Genomic DNA, 16,463 nt, shown 5'->3' with positions numbered 1-16,463 from the left:
GGCTCTAGTTTTCTAATATTTGATTTATTTTCTATAAATGATAAAAACTTGAGCACTTGTATTATTAGGAAAGAACTATGCATGCAACATCTGTCATTCCCAGTTGGAAAGTAAGAAGCTTTAGCAGCATCCTAAATCATTGTTAAAAATGAGGTAGACTTGCACTTGATCACTTTAAATAGTGATGGATGCTAACAAATGCTTGCTGTCACTGAAATTTGCAGTGCCGAAGTCCATCAAAAAGGAGACAAAGCCCTTGGCCTCAGATGTGTTATTTTAGTTTGTCCTCTTTAGACTCTGAAGTAGGTATTTGGCTTTGCCTGTCTCTGCAGTTCAGTTCCAAAAAAAATCTAGAAGAATAGAATGATTTTGTTGAATATTTGCTAAAGATGAAGTTATTACAGAAGGGCTTTGAGTATCATACTGCTTTTTAGTACATAAATTCCTGGAATAAAGATAAAAAGGACAAGTGAGAAGATTGACAGCACTGTTGTCTGGTGACTCTTCAGACTAATAATAGCATACCATCTTAATCCACTCCTGTTGATGTTTGTTGTAATATAGTCTTAGAGCTTTCTAGTTATGTGGACAAAGCATTATCAGCAAAAAGATCTTGTGCACCAAATTGTGCATGTTAAGAGTGACTTTATGGTTCTGTTTTGAGTTATGTCTTTCTCCCTCCTTGCTCTGCAGAGGAAATGAGTCTTTTGCTGTTAAAAGGAAAAATAGCTGCTTCAGCACAGGGACAGGCCAAGATGCCAGCTGTTACACAGGTGTATTCCTTACAGCTACATCTGAAACATCAGTGTTTGCTAGTTACCACTGACCCTCCCTTCTGTAGGATTTTCTCTAGGATCTGTAGTTGGAGGGGAGGGTTGCATTTTTTTCCTCTGAAGTTGAAATGGGCTTTTGTCTGATCATTCCATATGTTGTGTATTCTGGACCATCCCCATCACAGATGTTCCTCTCCATGCATTAAAACTGGGTTTCAGCTCATTCGGCTTCAGCACTTGACTTTAAAAGGCAAACAAATCAAATCCCTTTCTTGAGGGTATAATGCATCATTTTCTTCTCTTTGACTGTGTATTATCTTCTTTTACATCTGATCACATCATCAAAAACTAACTTCCTGCATCTGTGTTGGCTAATTAGTGCCTTGGCTTTAAACCTCCTCCTATCAAAAATATACATTTTTTTAACTAGTCAGTATTTTTGCTTTGTATAAAGTGTTCTGAACACATTTAACGAAAAGAGGAAGGGTGATTTGTCTAAATTGGACACACCAAAGAAGAGTGAAAAGATTGGGATGTAGAAGCAAATAAACCAGTGACTTGGACAAGAAAAAAAAAGTAGGATCTTCTCACTAGGAGCATGTAGGGCTAGTGCTTCAGTTGCAGCAATCAATTAGGCTGGACTAATCAAAATCACTTTTGCTCAAAGTATGTGAGACTTAAACCTTTTTGAAAATGCTGTTTCCCAGAGATTGAGACCAACCAAAACAAGGGAATGAAACTATTTTGTAGACTCATGACCAGAAAATAGGTGTATCTTTTTTTGGCATACTTTGCTAAAAGTACACTAATCTAAGCATGGTATATCAGATAGACTGAAGAAAATGAGACTGGCCTAAAATAATTTGGTAAATTAGAATATTTCTTTTTATGGCATTAGTATACTGGCTTTATTTATAAGAAGGTTTTTGTGTTGCTATCAGATGTATCTAATGAGTTGCAAAGTGTATTCATTCAGTTTAATAAATGGAAAACCTAAGTGATTGATTTAAGATTGGAAACAATTTAGTGTTAAGTATATGCTGTCATCTGCTGGTCATCCCATGCAATCTTCTTTCCTACACTTTCCAGCTTTTATGTCACTCTTACTGGCAGAATAGGGGATCAGCTAGAAGATTGCTTCTTTGCGACTGTCTTGATTGCTGTATCTCTTCTAGATGATGAGGGAGGTGAAAAAATAACAGGCCAATTATATGAACAGATACTTTTTTCAGGCTTTAAACAAGCATTGAGTTGGGGTGGGAGGGAAATGAAAGGCTGCTGTGATGAGTGTACCTTCAGAATAATGTTTAGTTCGTCTTCTGATTTTTTTACATTAATCAGGAGGTGGAGGCAGGTGATAACTTCTGTACTAGTATTCTGTGTATACAGAGGTGATTTGATTTCACACAAATGAGAACTGCTTTCCAGTAAAGTTGATTGTTTTAAACCCATGTTCAAATGTTCTTCAATTGCATTTGGTTTTTGGTCATGAACTTCAATGCCTGCAAGAGCTCATGTTCCTTTGGCATATTAAGCAATGTGATTACATCGGGGTTTAATTGTAATACTTCAGATATGCTAAATGGAAACATATAAGTAGTAAAAAAGAAATGCTCTGCTACAGAACAATGTAGCAGATGATCAGCCAATGTGTTCTTGGGAAATCAGGCTGTCTACAGAGAATATAACTTCATCTGTCTCCACTGGAAACAATAGAGCATGGAGTTGTTGGGCAGAACCTATTACTGAGCCTTTATTGGAAAAGGGGAAAAAGAAATGTTAATCAACTCTTGATTAAAACGTACGGCTCAATCTCATCAGCTGGAGGAAGTCAAACCCTGGCAAATAGAGTGCCTAAATGAACTTCTGCTCAAAAAGATCATCATAAATTGCTAGGTTTGCTTTATGAACGTAGGTTATATGAAGATTTTAAAGATACATTCTCTCCTATGGTCTAATTCTATAATAGTGGCTGGAAAGGCAGCTTGGACAGGGTAGGATTTTTAGGATTCAGGAGAAGATTTCTCTACGCCCTTATTTTTTCTTACTGTTGTTTTATGCACATGCAGACTTTTATCTGTGTCTCCCTTCTTTGAGGAATAAAGACTACTACTAAAAGTTTTTGAGAGTCCTGGTAATATTTGTTATGCTTTCTCTTGCAGTTAACCTTATGCAGAGTTAATTTGTTTGAAGATCTATTTGCTTCTCTTTGTCCATATCAATGTAAACAGGGATCCATTTCAGCCTTAAAAGCAGAAACAAAAGCAAGTGTGAGGAATCGAATGGTAATTACAGATGGGAAGAATGGGGAAGAAAGGTGTGAGGTGTAAAATTGTGGTTCTTGATGATGCCAAGGTATGCTTGTGTAGATTTAAATTTTCTTATGGTACATGTCATGGTTTGTTACTAGCAGAACACTGGAAACTGGCACTGTTAATCAGATCTCTGCTTGTATTTTCTAACAGCATGCATCATACTTATTAGCAACATAGTTGCTTTAACAATAGCTAGCAACCAGCTACAAATAAAAAGACAATGCTTTTATTCGTTGAGAAATTTTAAGTGCAGTTCCTAATGCTGTATCATTAAGACCATAAAGGATGAGGAATAGACAAATATTTAGGTTTTTAGCTAATAATCTTCACACCAATAAACATGATTCTAAGCTTACTTGGAAATGGAATTTGAAGAATCTTGAAGGCAGCCTGTATGTGTAAAAGTACTCTAAAAATTCTTCAAAAGATAGATCCAGCACTCAACTTGCTTAAAATAGTCTCTGTACAGATTACCATTTTCTGTTTAGTGCTCTATTATCATATATTTCTATGATAATATACATAAAGCTTTGCAGGATTTTTCCTGTAAGGACTGAATGTGTATGTGCTTTCTAGACCATAACCAGATAACTTGCTCAAAGGGATAAATTCCCTCTCAGTATCTTTCCACAGTCACCTTTTTTCTGAGAACTTTGTGCAAAACTGCCTGGTACATAACTTCCAGACCACAGCTGTAGTTCACTCTGAATATATTCTGGTCAGATTAAAATGTTGCGGGCTGGTGTTTGGACCAATGTTATAGATGGTGGTGTTCCAGTATCTGAATAACTTTTGAATTATTGTAGTCTTGGTCATGAAGAAACCTGTACTGAACTGATAAATATTGGTAAGATTTTTCCTGTGAAACCAAATGTAATGATGGGCAAACTGAAGACAAACAACTAGGTTGGGGAAATACACTAAGGGTATGAAGGACACTCACAACAACAAGCAGTGTGTTTTCTGTGCTCATATACTCTCCTTTGTGGCATTACCCATACACAATATTTACCTAGAAAAGATTGTGATATTACATCTAGGTTTGGAAGAGTTTAATTCATCACCAAACAGAACCTTCTCTGATTGTTTAGCCTACATAATTTGTGTACTTTATTTTACTACCTTCAATAGCAAATATTCTATCTGCTAAGCAAATGTAAATGCACAACTTTACTCCGACCTTATGTCTGAAAATCAACATGAATACAACAATCCTAATTTTAGGCATATGTGCTGTAAAATCATATCAAATTTCTGGGTCTTAATAAAAAAGCAAGGCTTTGCATCTCAAAGAAGTATCTTTGCTCTGGAGTTTTGAACGTGACACTCCCGAGTATGTAAATGTCACAACAGAATAAACTTTTTCAAAGCATTTGCCTGTAAAGCAATATTCACAAAATTACTAGAGTGGAAAAGACCAGGCAGAACTTGATTTTTATATTATGTTTGAGCAAATCATACTTGTTGCTCAACTGTTATTTAATTTCCAGTTTCTTGTTGGTCGAAAACAATTTGTTTTGGAGGTAGGCATAGATCCTAATACTCAAATGTCCAGACATCAGAAGGCTCTTAATGTACTCAAGCCAGCCAAAATCTATATTACTTCTGACTGTTACATTTTCAGTAAAGATGATCCTGATGGAATTACTGCAGGCATTTTAACTGTGATTCCTCTGGATGTGGTTCTGATCTCACAACTAATGGCAGAAGAAAAAAGATCAGAAGAGGTCAAGAAGAAACAAGTGTTAGGATTTGGGTTTTCAAAGCCACATAGCAGAGTTAGGCTTTCTGGAAGTTAATGGGACTTGGCAGATGGCCCAAATTCAAAAACTTTATCTGAAGTGCCAGTGGCCTATGTAAACCAGGACTGCCACTGGTTGAGCTGCAGCTATGTTATAGTTGTGGAGAAGAATAAAAAAAAGAGGAATCTACTGTAAACAAGGCCTTTGGGAGCAAGATCTGCAACTCCTCCCAGGCCCCTTTTGTGACCCTGGGGACAATGGATGGGTGCTTTGACCAGACACAGTGTTAACTCACAGCAGGGCTTGAACTGAGGCTGTTTGAGTTTCTGCAGTAAAGATCATGGTAAACAAATTCCCATGCTTGACTAAGGAAAGGAGATGAGATGCAGACATTGTTAATTGAAACGAATGGAGTTGGCAAGAGTGTATTTAATGGCAAATTTTTCTTTACCAATGAGAGTAGCTTAAAAGCATAGTCCAGGTACATAAAATGAACAGTTATGATTTTTTCCAATCACAGCATCTTTTGCAAAATATTTGATGTGTGACTTTTTATTTACTTTTTTCCTAGCTCACTAATAGTTATGACCTGATATATTGAAAATATATTTTATGTAGAAATACTCAAATTGAAGTGGCCTGTGGTGAACATCAGGCTAAATCTGTTGGCATTATGAATTACATCATGCATTTTCTTTTCATCTGCTAGTATACCACCTAGCAGATAGAAATATACTTCAGATTGAGTCAGACTAAGCTCTTAATTTGGGACATAATCTAATAACATTCAATAAAGATAATGCAAATCGACTTCCTCCCATTTTGAAGAGAACAGTAAGTTTTAACAGACCTATCCTAAGCTGAAATCCCAACCCAATTTAGGTGCTGTTGCTTTTATTGTTTCATTTTGTATACTTTGATCAGTTATACATAACCTTTTGTGATACCTTCCTGTTGACTGTAGATTTTGATCAACATGGTTTTAATAGTCTTTTTTTTAGTAAAATGTACACCTCACATTTATGGAGAGAATGCTTTCCCTTATTTCATTCTAGAATCGATCCTTTATTTTTAAAATGCAAGGCTGAATGATTTTGGCTTGTTTACTAGGCATGGATTGAAGTTTGTTACCTAGGACTAGAGCTAAGGTTGTGACCTTTTTTTACTCCTACAATCAGTATACAAATTCCAGTGTTTTTCCTCAGCAGAAAGATTATCTTAGATTCAGTTTGGGAAGAAGTGCTCCATAACTTAGGCATGCCCCACCAGCCTACCAAGATGTCATCGCTCGCATTTTTGCCTGAAAATGCAGCCTTTCTTAAATAACACAGCTGAAAGATAAATGAATGGGGAATAATTTAGTGAGATTAAGCGGACGGGACTTTGGACACTTATCATAGCTTCTGCAATGCCTCATATCTGAGCAAGGAAGAATTGCTAAGTTCAGAAATGCCAGGATCATTAATCAGCCCTCTGATGTTGAAGTGATGTGATATAATGTTCATAGCTTGTGGAATACAGAACTTTGTTTTGCCTGGATCTGCCAATCTATTTTATGTTTTGTTCAGCCTCGTTGTAAAATTCAAGGAATTAAAGTAACTGAATTCATTGATCTATGAATATGATTTCTGAAATACCACATAAAACAACATAACAGGAAAGGATACATCTGATTGGAGTACTTTTATGCAAATTACATAGATAATTTATCCTTTGGCATTAGCTGAGCTGAGTGTGTATCTCTGTCACAGAAGTCTGAAGCTGCTGTAAGTCATGGGGCCTGACCTATTGCCTTTTGAAAGCAATTAGAGATTAGAGGACTCCCAATTGACTTTGTGGAAGGATAGGTTTTTTGTTCCTATCAAAATGGCAAAAGCTCCCATAGCTTTGTTAGTGTTGGGTCACATTTTTTATTCAAAATATTGTTGAATAAAATTGAGACCAATCCAGTGTTGTACATAATGACAGATGTCCACTAAGGAGGCAAAATTAGGAGAGGGGTCCTGGCTCATTTTTAAGAAATATAATGGAGAAAGATTTAGAGGAGTTAAATATTTCTGTGAATAACAAGAGTATCCAGTGATCCAAAACACAGCCCCATACTAGCTACTATGAAGCAAATTAACCCTTTCAGCTGAAACCAGGACACATGTTTAAACCAATCTTCATCCTTTAAACAAGCATAAAGATCAATTTGGAGGATGGAGGAGGTACCACAAAGGTGCCTATTGCTTATATTCCCTCTGAAATTTGAACACAGACCACTGTCAGAGATATCTAAGTAGTGACAATATGTAAACTACATCTAATTCATTTTCTCAATTTTTTTCCCCTCTGAAGCAAGAGGACTTGAATTTTACAAAATTTTTCTCTTAATGAAATGCAGTTATGGGCAAAGATATAAAATGAAATTTCTCACAAATGCATTCACAGGAAAGGGATAATGTGATAGGATGCTGTATACCAAAGGTATGATCACTATGAGAAAGCTTTGGTTAAATTCAAGCCTATTATGTGCGTGAGAATACAACTGTGTTTAACCTTCCTCTTTCCGAAGTGTTTTAGTTAAGCAGAATTGGTGACCCCACACACATGTAAGACAATTCATAAATAAATAGTAATAGCCAAGGGTATCTCAGTGTCAAGTAGTCAGTAGTTTGCAAAATCAGTATGCAATACCATTTTTGCCCACTGCAGTTCTTCAATTTCTATCATATAAGCTTAAAAATGTAATAATTTTAAACAAACCTGATCTGTAGTTGGAATAGCTTTCTAGAGTGTTTTTATTTAGATGTCAGTTTGCAGAATTTCAGCATCAGTTTGCCCAAGTCCTCAGGGATATCCAGAAATTGGAGAAGAGTCATAGTTCATCTGTCCTTAAAATCTTTTAAAAGAGCATGTAATTTTTAGTATGCTTTCGGCGTGCACATGGTGCAAGGATGAGTACGTGTCCAGAGCCCACACTAAACTTGCCCAGAACTCTCACCATTTTTAGTAATGGTGTTCTCTCAATGACTTCCTTGGTTTTCTGGGCAATATTTGGTGAATTTTTGACACTGCAGATTTGAAGAAAATAATAAAATTTAAAAAACCCAAGCAAACAAGGAAGTCTGTTCAATGGTCTAAGTGAAGTTAGATTCTGAATGAACTATTGTGTGGAGTAATGCTGCTGGAAAGTAAAAAAGCACTTGGGTTTATAAAAGCTATCTTTTTGCTGCTTAGTGTTCTTCAGTATCTGCTAAAGCACCAGGAAGTAACAGGCTTGTGCAGGTTAGCTTGCAGTGAGACAGGTGCAGGTGTTGCTTAATGCTTTCTAGAACTGTTTGAAAAATCTTTTAAATGGAGGACTTCGCTAATCATTCATACTGGTTAGGAATTGTATTCCATGTTATAAAAATAGCAAAAGCTTCACTCCTGTGATATTATGGACCTAATGTCACATGAGTCAGACTCATGGAAATGTAAGACTGGTAGGAATTTTAAGATGAATCCAGGCAAGTTCAGCTATATTGTGTGATTCTAGTAAATATTTGCTTGAGTATCTACTCTGAAGCTAAAATAGTTGACTACTTTTTAGCTAGTGATGTGTTACAGCCCTGCAGAATTGCTACAGTAGTCCATTGTTCTCCATCCTGTATTACTGATTGAAGATACACCTCTTTAATGTACCCAAAGTCATAATTTTTGACAAATATTGAAAAAAAATCCCCAAGTCTTGCACAGAAAAGAATGCATGTTGTCAATGTAGAATTTGAAATATAGTTGCTTTTTTCCTTCTCTAAATGTACTTCAAAGGTGCAATAGATGCATATATACATAAAAATAAATCTTTTGGTATGTGCATGTGGTTGCTTCTTAAGAAAAATGTGTAGTCAAAATCTCTGAGATCAGTGCTGGGTAACAGTTTTACCTATGTGAAGATATAAATTCCAAATCTAACGCCCTGAAATATCTTCAGACGATCAGGATAAACAGTAATGTGGAGATAGCAGGATTTGGTGCAAAGCCAAATTCTTTGTGCATGCCATCGTCATAGTCTTTCACTTCCTAGGGAAAGATGTGTTTAAATTATGACAGTGGTAAATGCTGACATCTAGTGGCTGTACACCAGAGGGTCTAATTTCAATTCAGTCACCTGTATTTTTCTAAAGGAGTGTTGAAAGGGGTGAACCATGCTTTTCACCATTGCAGCTATGTAATAAGCTTTATTTTTTTAAAACTGCAGTTTCTTTCAGTCTTCATTCTTTACTTGTAGAGGTCTGGTAGCACCTAGGTTTAAAATAATTCTCAATTGCATGTTTCTTTGTAACTTATCTCAACATCATGTAGTCTAAATACTCTGCAAAAGAAAATACTTTCATCTTCCTGCGAGTTTGACATATGAATCTACGTGGTTATCTAACTTGAATGCAGTAGAAAAGAATGGTTATTAAATTGGTTTATGCGGAAATAGAATGATGTTATATAGAACATCAGGACTGCAAGGTTTTAATGCCAATTGTTGAATCATTGTGTTCCAAGATACCAAGACAAAGTCTTGAAGTCCAGTTCAGAAAATTAGGTTAAGAATTTTCATTTACTTTCCAAAAGCAATACTGACAATACATACATTTGGTATTTTGTCAACCATTAGTGCTAATACTTAAAAAAAAAAAAAAAAAAAAAACAACTGGACCTATTGATGCAGGAAACAATTACCAAGAACTGTTAAACTCAAGCACATCTACTGGTCTGGAAGCTCCTGGAGTCACAAATTTTTGGAAGCTGGTGAAGTGTTCTGAAAGTATCACTATCTCTTTGCCTTGTTCTTGTGCCTTTGCTGGGGCTATGACTGGAGACTGGATGTTGGGCTACTATACCTTTGGTATGACCTAATAAACCATTCTTTATGGTTAAGCAAATATTATTTTCATTTTCTAGGCTGTAACATCCTTAACTAAGTATCACAACTATCTTTTCCCATTTTGTTGCTTTTAGCGAGCTAATGTGAATTGTGTATCACATTTTGCAGATGTACTTTGCAGTTCTATCTAATGAATAAAAATCTAGAAAATGCTCCAACGTAGAGAAATACAAAAGATTGTGTTACATTCTAAATGCCACATAAATCCATGTTTCCTGGCATGCATGGGCTGCTGATTTCAAAATTGTCTGATGTGATTAACCATTTTCTTCATCTGTATTCTATCACTTCAGTTATGTCAGTTTAATTTCCTTCTTTGGAAAGAGATCAATGGAAAAGGAAATACAGAGAATGTCAAGATGCCCCCTTTAGCATTTAATGCTGTTGCATGCAGAATCTCAGCTGGCTAAAACTGAAAAAAAAACCCCAACATTTGCTATTTTTCAAGATTAAATACTGCAACATCTTATGCCTGAATGGTGCCAAAATCAGGCACCTCAGCCTCTACCTCTGTGTTCATCATATAATTTTGCCGAGATTTTAGAGCTGTTGCTGCACTATCGGAATGGGTGTCAGACACCTGTAGTCCTTGATGTTTAAAGGCTTTTATCTGCTCTGTTGTGCACTGTTCCAGGGCAGGGACACATATTCTTATACCAGTCTCGTGTTTGCCAGTTTTTGGAAGTATTTGCTGGGTTATCTTAAAGCAAGATGAGTCATGACTTCTGTTGGTATGATTACATATATTACATTAATTTTTCTAACATGGGTCCTAGCTGCAACTAAACTGCATTTTTGTTTGAAACTGGTTTTAGTGAATAATCTAGACCTGGAAATACTAAAACACTTTGTGAAGTTGTGTTGTTGGAAGGGGATAGTCTTAAAAATTCATGGTTTGAGATTTTTAGTGTACAAATAATATTTTATACTTCTCTGTTGCTTAATAAATACTATTTCAGTTTTCCTCTAATAGTGAATCTAAATTGTGTACCAGATAAATCATGTCTGCCAGAAAGGGCCTTCATACCTGCATCTATAGCCATAATCTTCACCTCTCTGCCAGTGGCTGTATTTCTTTCAAGGAAATAAACTATCTTTTCTTTTAAAAACTTGCAAGCACAGAAGTAACAGACAATGGTGTTGCCATCTCATACCTTATTATATAACAAACTGTAGCATTAATTCAATTTGTCCTGTCATCTGATAGTGGTTCAAGCTTGTGTTTCTTCTTTCAGAAGGCATTCCATTATTGCCATCTTTAGGCAAGCAGCAAGCTCTTTCTACAGCTGTACTTCAAGATTTACCACTGTGAAGGAAAAGTTCTGTGCCAGAGGTAGAGGGGAAAAAGAATACCCAAGTCATGCTTGCTAATATAATTGTAAAATCATTGGCTGGAGAAAGGGTAAGCCTTTGTTCAGTCCTTACAGCAGTGATTAATTTCTGTATTTCACTTGAAATCATGATTGAATAAAATACATAACAGACCTTGGAAATTAAGCAAATCCCGCACTTCCAACCCTAATGTGAGTGCCCAAACTACTGTTTCGGTGCACAGTGATTGTATCATTCTTTATCTTTCTGCTTTTTGGATTTTCTACATAGTTGCAGTAGAAAATGTGAATAACGTCTTACACAGAATGATGTACATGTCTGGGTTCACTCCTGGAAGAAAAGATGTGTGGATCAGAGGCTCTTAAGGTAGAAATTTAACCCGTATCTCCTAGTTTCTGGATGTACATTGTAATTACATGAGGATTATGTAATAAAAATGTGAGGGCTTGTTCTCTAACTTAAAAGAAATATGCTGTTACATACCTTTTTTACCTATGGAGCCCAGTTTAGTCCATATCCAGGGATTAGTTAATAGACTGATGCCCTAAAAAGAATCTAACAAAGAAATACAGTTTCTAGATCCCAGGTTTATGCATATGTCTAGATCCTGTGCTCCTATTCCCTGTTGTAAATGGACTAACTTGATGCTGAAATAAAAAATGGGTTTTGACAATGAAAGTGAAATGAGGAAGTGAGATAAATATATAGAGTGTAGGGACTTCTAGAGTTAAAAAGCAAAATCATATTTTTGGACTAACTGATAAGTAAAAACAACTCATAATATCAATGATCAAAGCTTTTTTTGTTGCAAGCAGTTTCTTTTTGGCTAGTGCTGTTGCAGTACATGCATCTGGCCACAAGGTAGAGCTACATACAATGATTAAAATCAGGGCTTGTGCTATGTAAACTTTCAAGGGGTTTAGGACACTGTTGTGGCAAGTGTATTTAAGAATGGCTTTTCACTGTCTGAAGTAATGTGAGATAATGGCTCCACACTTGTTAGTGGAGAGATTTTCCTTTTCGTTTGTAGTTGAAAAGGTGAAAAAGGGCTTGCGTGGGTACCATTTGGTCACCAAAGCTGAAATAGACTGCAGCTTCAAAGTATAATTCCAAGGAGTTTTTACTACCATTAAAGAAATATTTATGTCCTTTCAGAGACTTTCATTAGCATAGTATTTAAGATATTATCTAAAAAATTCAGGTTCCAGTTCCTGCCCTAAGACTCAATATTTTACATCTAAGATAGATTGTTTTTCTAATAACTAAGCTGTTAGAGGATAGGACATTGCTTGATTCTGACTTCAGAATCTTTCCTGAAATATTTTTGCATCAAACAAAAGAATGACTTGGTGATTGAGGTAATATTTTTATTAGACAGGTATGACATAACTATTTTTTAATTAATACATATTCTGGAAAAGTTTTGTTGGTTTTACATTAAACATTTCACCAAAATTTATGAAGTCTAATACAATTAACATTGGGCTCCCTGTTGCAGTTTATCTTTCTTTTACACTTGTCTTCTGTCTCATGTAATCTTCATCTAAAGAGCCAATACATGTCTCTTGTCTCCCAGAATGCAACTGTTTGTCAGAAAAAGTTTTATTTTCCTTATACTTTCATACCTAGATGCTATATAGTGTATATTCCAAGTTTGATCTTGAACGCTATGCAACAGTATATGCAGTGTAATGAATATGAGACTACCAATTGGAGTAAGAGAAAAATGCGAATGATGCAGAGATTCTCTGATTAGAGAGCTGATGCAGTTTTGCTCATGAAATCAGAGTGGTGTATGAGGACCACGGTATGATGAGACTGACGTAGTTCAGAGACTGAAGGATCTTTAAATACATAAAAGATTAGCAAAGAGGAAGGGATTAGGCTCTTCTTTTTATCCCCTACAGACAGGATGAGCAGTAACAGGCATGGGTTGCAGCACAAAGTATCCAAGTCAGATGTTAAGAAACACTTTCTGATGGAAATAGAACGAAGCATTGGAATAGATTTCCTGCAGTGAAACTGCAGTGTCTCCAGTGTTAAAGGTCTTTAAGTACAGGTAGATAAACATTTGTCTGTCTGGAGTGACCTAAGTAGAGCTGATCTTGCAGCAGAGCAAAGGGCCTAGATGGCCCCTATGGTTTCATTTAGCTGTAATAGTTTATGGAGGTTTTTGAGCACAGATTCAGGCCGGGCTTCACCTGATTAAGTGGAAATGGCCCTTCCTTGCAACTTTGGTTTTCAGTTCCTTAAGAGTTTGTTAGTGTAATCACTCATGTAAGCAAAGCAAGAAGTTCAAGGGCTTTTGTGGTTTCTCATCCCTCTTGAATTCCAAGCATTTGCTTGCCTTAAACTTGATGGACTTTGTCCACATCCTTTCCCTGCTCTTCACTTCCCAGCTCCTATTAGTCTTAATGCTTTTCATTCGTTGTATCTAGCACACACTAGTCCCTTTTATCAAAGGACTTTCACACCTGAGGCCTCCAGTCACATACTTGCAGTAAAGTAACAGCTTAAAAGCAAATCCTTTTAAATCCTGAGGCCAAACACCGTAACAAACATATCTTCTCAAGGGATCAGTTTCCAAATGTGCTTTTGAACCGAAGTCCCAGTAGGCATTTGGCTTTAAGTGTGTGATAGGGCTTTATTTATTTATTTATTGCAGAGCCATCCCCCCTCCATTGTTCCCTTCTCAAGATGTGCTATTTAAACCTCTACCTCTGGTGAATTCTACCATTGAAGTGTAGATTAGCAGAGTGCTGCTGTGTGGTGAAACATTGCAGGACAAAAAGACATATCAAAATAAAATCTTATGAGAAAGTGTCAGTTACAGAGAGAATGTACATCTCTTGTTTCAGGAGGGAGGGAGAGGGTAAATCATGGTTTTGAATCAACATTTCTTTGAAAATGTACTGTATATGGGGCAAGGCACTCAGGCTGTGGCAGTTTGAAGGAGATTTTTAAAATGTGAGTGATCTTTGTGAAATATTATGCAAGATGTGCCATAAACTATTTTAAGGTGCAGAACAGGTCTCATAGTGAGGTTACACCTGAGATATTTTTAAATGTTAGTGTCTGGTTTCTGCAGGTCAGTTTGCAAACTGGTACCTGCAAAATATACTACATGCCTTAGGAGACAACATACTTCATTGTGTGTAAAATTGTACTTGCAGATTAATATTAGCACTTTCAAAAGCCTGTTCAGACATGCAGTTTTGCAGTTTGCAATTAGCTGATGACTTCTGTATTTTTTGTGGGTATTATTGCTTGGGACATTTAGCCCTATGTGAGCTCAATGGTAGGTTGTTTATATAATATCACAGTTGTTTCAATTCATGCTGAGTATTGCCAAACTATAAAACAAGACCAGCCCCACACATGGGAGCACAGTTCCCTGAGGACAGGGCTCTGTACTAGGTAAGGCTTGATTTTAATCTTGTTCTTGTCAGCTGTATCTGCTGACAGTTCATTTTCAGGTGACTACGTACTATAATACCATCACTCAGTCTTTTCCTTTCTCTCAATTAAACACAGTCACGTTAGGCTGTTATTCATGTTTGAGGAAAGATATCGAGTAATCATAATGTGAAGTCTTAAATAAAAAATGGTTGCACAGTTTCTTCTTTTTTGAATCTTTTTTATGCTTTGCAAATCACAGCCACTCCAAAACTTTAGTATCTGCTCATATTCTTATTCTAGTAAATCTACCTTTTCATTCCTTCTTTTTCTTTCTCACTTCTAAAAGAGTTTGTTTTTTCATGCTGTGGGACTTAAAGTACTAAGTAATCTCAGTTCTCCCCCTTTCCCTGAAAACTCCTTTATTCTCATTTTACTGAGAAGAGAAAGGAGGATTGTCAGTAGAGACAAAAGTTAGAAAGTCCAGTTCTGTAATTCTATGTAAATCTATCCCTCCAAATACGACTTTTCCATTTGCCTTAAATACTCTTTGACACTTTCCAGACCCCTGACATAATTTTGTTACTGTGTCCTGTTTTTCCCCAACTTGATGGAGGTGAGTGTCAGGTGAAAATCTGGGACTTATCTTCAGGACAATGTAAGGCCAAAGTAGCCCTTAAGATTTGTTTCTAATTCAACTCTTATTCACACATGCAAATATCTAGCTCAGTTTATCTGATGTTTTAAATTCAAGCTAGTTAGTCTGTTGAAGAGAGAAGTTGAAGCTTTGATTGTGGCTGATGCTTGATGTAATTGGCTCTCAGCAATTCAAGTTACCCAGCTTATAAAATGTTAATTTAGCTTCTCTTTGCAGACCAAGGCTTTTCAGTTTTGTTATTCTTACACAAGATACAATAGTTTGAAATATGTTATTTCAAGAAAGTAACTCAAGTTAGCTGTTATGATGAAAAAAAGTGTCGTGATTCGTCAAGACATTGAACTGAAGAAAAGCAGGCAACTCTAAAGTTAAATATGACTCTTAATACAATGACTTAAACATATAAAGCCCTATAAAAGTATTATGAACCTTTTTAACAAAAGGAGGAAAACAAAAACAAATGCTTAAAGCTAAATATGCCACAAACAATGTGATAAGCCAGAACCCCATCTAAATTTTTGCCATGTTAAAGGTTACCTAAATGATGCATGTAAATAAAAAAAAGTACAAGAATGATTATTTATTCCAAATCTTTTGCACCAAAAGAGGATGACTGTAGTTCAGTCCTTTCTTCTTAAGAATCAGAACCCCAAAGGCAATCTAATATAGCCTAAAGCAACAGATTCATAATAATATTAATAACCATATGCTCCATTTCAGCTAAGTACCCCACGGCAATGTGGTAATCCTTCCTCATTCTGAAAGTTACATATAAGTCTGTAGATATGAAAACTAATATAAATTGAATCTGTAACAGAACAACAGATTGTAACTAAGTTGAAAGCACGTCCTTTGGGCACAGTCAGCAGAGGGGATATATGTGGGATATTGAAATGTAAATTAGTGGTAACACATAGTCTATTGTGCCCTTAATTTGTTTGATAGAGTTTAGATGTATATGTTAGTATACATCATTCCCCCCGCTGTTTCACCCCCTTAATTTAGTCTGCATTTGGTAAAAATTATAATGAATGCAGTTTTAGGTAGCCTCATATTCATTACAATATGCAGTAGATAGTTTTCCCATAAGGATACAGGTCTAGCCATAAGTGAAAGCCTTTGGCCTCTTCTACACTGTAATTCAGATCATAATTCCAGTACAGGTTGTGTCCAGATCTTTATACAAAATAGCTTTGTGCTATCCTAATAAACACAACTAAGCTATATCATGGGAAATATGTTACTTCGCTGTCTTGTGTCAAAGATGTCATAAACACATGGGATTTCTACTCTTTTGGTCTGTTCATTTTTATTCTTTTGGTCTTGTCAAGCAGTATGAACATG

At 36.0% G+C, this 16,463-nt stretch overlaps 1 protein-coding gene across 1 annotated transcript in view; it reads left to right on the top strand.

The window, feature by feature from the left end:
* PIWIL1 (piwi like RNA-mediated gene silencing 1) overlaps positions 1–16,463 on the top strand; it is a 177,955-nt gene that overhangs the window by 5,983 nt on the left and 155,509 nt on the right. The gene's annotated exons all lie outside the window — the stretch shown is intronic.

The sequence above is a fragment of the Grus americana genome, chromosome 16, assembly GCF_028858705.1.
Source record: "Grus americana isolate bGruAme1 chromosome 16, bGruAme1.mat, whole genome shotgun sequence".
Lineage (NCBI taxonomy): Eukaryota > Metazoa > Chordata > Aves > Gruiformes > Gruidae > Grus > Grus americana.
Note: the sequence above shows the minus strand (reverse complement) of the source record. Positions and strands in the feature narration are given on the sequence as shown.